This window comes from Vigna unguiculata, unplaced genomic scaffold (genome assembly GCF_004118075.2).
Source record: "Vigna unguiculata cultivar IT97K-499-35 unplaced genomic scaffold, ASM411807v1 contig_20, whole genome shotgun sequence".
NCBI classification, from domain to species: domain Eukaryota; kingdom Viridiplantae; phylum Streptophyta; class Magnoliopsida; order Fabales; family Fabaceae; genus Vigna; species Vigna unguiculata.
The window spans coordinates 1-3,207 of NW_021010902.1; the positions used below are offsets into that span (position 1 = coordinate 1).

General features: G+C 33.9%; 1 non-coding gene across 1 annotated transcript; it reads left to right on the forward strand.

The window, feature by feature from the left end:
- Positions 1-1,582: 1,582 nt before the first annotated feature.
- TRNAG-GCC lies at positions 1,583-1,653 on the forward strand. The gene has a single exon. It is a non-coding gene; the product is annotated as a tRNA-Gly (tRNA).
- The last annotated feature ends 1,554 nt before the right edge of the window (positions 1,654-3,207 follow it).

Below are 3,207 nucleotides of genomic sequence, written 5' to 3' on the forward strand. Positions count from 1 at the left end.
CTCGCGCAGCTGCCGCAGGATTTGAAAAAGGAATTGATCGCGATTTTGAACCTGTTCTTTCCATGACTCCTCTTAATTGAGACGTGAGATCCAATGAAGTAGAAATCCCTTTTTTTTACTATAAATATTTGGTTGAGTAGAGCGAGTCGTAAAGAAGAATTTATTTTCCTATTTTCTTAGTTTCTATCGAATCTTTTTTTCGGGATGTTGAGGATATATAGCCCAGTCCGAAAAAAAGATTCGATAGAAACTAAGAAAATAAACAAATCTATTCATCGAGAAAAAGGAGAGAGAGGGATTCGAACCCTCGATAATTCTTTGTTTCAAACTATACCGGTTTTCAAGACCGGGGCTATCAACCACTCAGCCATCTCTCCAAAAGCTAATATATATATTTTTTTATCTTTATTCCACTGAGTAGACCATGAGTATTTGAATTGATACCCTTTTATCGACCCATAGGAAAGATATTCAATGTGAATTTATTGGTTTAGTTTTCTATCGGTATGTATATAGGTACAAAATCCAGCATGCCTTTTTGTGAAGTAAAAAAACTATCCTCGATCCAAGCCTCAAAAGGGTTGATAATAAACAAAATCAATGAATTCATGATAAAACCCTTCTGCGTTTTTCCATTTACAAATTTTTTTTTCAATGAATATTAAGAAAGGCATCCAGGGGTTGAGGGATCAAATGGTAAAGTTCTTTTGTTGGTAAATTGGAGGATTAGAAACATGACTATTGCTTTCCAATTAGCTGTTTTTGCATTAATTGCTATTTCATTTATTTTATTGATTAGTGTACCTGTTGTATTTGCTTCTCCTGAAGGTTGGTCAAATAACAAAATGTTCTATTTTCCGGTACATCATTATGGATTGGATTAGTGTTTCTAGTGGGTATTCTTAATTCTCTCATTTCTTGAAGTTCTTTTTATTCTAGATTAAAAATGAAATGACCCCTCCCTCAGAATTCTTTCGGATTGTCAGCCATAAAGGGAATAGATCAGTTCCTAAAAAAAAAAGAAAACTATAACACATTACATTCTAAGGGGGAGTAAACTTCTTCTATTGGAAAAATCTTATATCTTATACTTATATGGTGGTACATTGTGAAACTAAAAGAAATAAAATAGAAAAAATGAACTATAAAATTTGAATTTCATTTGAATATTCTATTCATATTAATATGATATGAATAGAATATTCAAATGAAATACTATAAATCTATTTATACGTCGTCTAGTATTTAATAATATAGAATATCTATCTGTATCTCTATATAGATAAATATAATTTTTTATTAATAGGAACTTACTTTTTTAAGAAAAAAGTAAATCAAAATATTCGATAGAATGATAATTTCAATTCAATTATATAGATATATAGAAAAAAACCATATATAATAATAGAAATGTAATAATAGAAATGGGAATTCTTGATAAAAATGAATAGTAATAGAAAATATTTTATTTGGGAGACAATATCTATTATCTAAATTTCTTTTTCATTATCCCTATATCCCTATATAGAATATCAGGCCCATCTCTGTATAAATAGAATCGCATATCAAGTACAATGAAAACGCGGATATAGTCGAATGGTAAAATTTCTCTTTGCCAAGGAGAAGACGCGGGTTCGATTCCCGCTATCCGCCCTATGTATTTAATAGTCATAGTATGAAAAATGCCATAGAATTTACTGCGTATAATGCCCTTCTTCTTGAAACCTTGTTTTTTTATCAAATTCAAAAGTTGCGGAGACGGGATTTGAACCCGTAACCTCAAGGTTATGAGCCTTGCGAGCTACCAAGTTGCTCTACTCCGCGATAAAGAAAAGAATTGATAACTAATGAACAAAAACAAAGATGGAATGCGTCCCTTTACCATATCTATATAAATAGAATAAACCATTTATACATAACGGTAAAGGGACCCTCCTATGATCGCTGATAATAAAATGAAAAAAATGAAGATAATTGGAAATCCTTACCAACTGGATCTTGTTGCACCCGGCAAGAAACATGCATGAACCATTTCCCGAAGTATGTGTCCAGATAATCCAAAGTCTCGATAATTAGCTCTCGGTCTTCCGGTCGAAAAACAACGTCGATGAAGACGTATAGGTGCACTATTACGCGGTAGTGATTCTAATTTTCCATGAATTTCCCATTTCTCACTTAACGACGGAACTTTGCTTATTTCTTTTTTGAGGATCGGCGAATCAAATGATATTTCTGTTCCAATTTTTGTCTCTTCTTTTCCCTCTGAATAACACTTTTCCTTGCCATAATGGTTAATTTGCTATTAGCATCAATGATAGAAGTCGGATCCTAGATGTATAAGTGGCTTCTCTTCCCTATAGAAGGAAATGAGATTCTTGCCAGATATATATAATAAAGAATTCAATTAACCGAATTTGCCCGATGTAGAGGCAATTAAGAAGGCTGCATAAGTAAATATATAACCTACGGAAAAGTGGGCTAGTCCAACCAATCTTGCTTGCACAATGGAAAGAGCCACTGGTTTATCTCTCCATCGAATCAAATTAGCCAAAGGTGTACGTTCATGAGCCCATGCCAAAGTTTCAATCAATTCCTGCCAATATCCGCGCCAAGAAATTAAGAACATAAATCCAGTAGCCCAAACAAGATGTCCAAACAAGAACATCCATGCCCAGACTGATAAACTATTCATACCAAAAGGGTTATATCCATTGATAAGTTGTGAAGAGTTCAACCATAGATAATCTCTTAACCATCCCATCAAATAGGTAGAAGATTCATTAAACTGTGAAATATTACCCTGCCATAGTGTAATGTGTTTCCAATGCCAATAAAAAGTAACCCATCCAATGGTATTTAACATCCAGAAAACTGCCAAATAAAATGCGTCCCAAGCGGAAATATCACAAGTTCCGCCTCGTCCCGGGCCATCACAAGGAAAACTATAACCAAAATCTTTTTTATCAGGCATTAACTTAGAACCACGCGCATCCAAAGCACCTTTTACTAAAATCAAAGTAGTTGTATGTAAACCAAGAGCAATAGCATGATGAACCAAGAAGTCTCCAGGCCCTATTGTTAAGAATAGAGAATTACTATTCTCATTTACAGCGTTTAACCAACCAGGCAACCATATGCTTCGTCCCGCATTGAACGCCGGACTGTTCGTTGAAGATAAAAGTATATCGAACCCATAGGAAGTTTTAC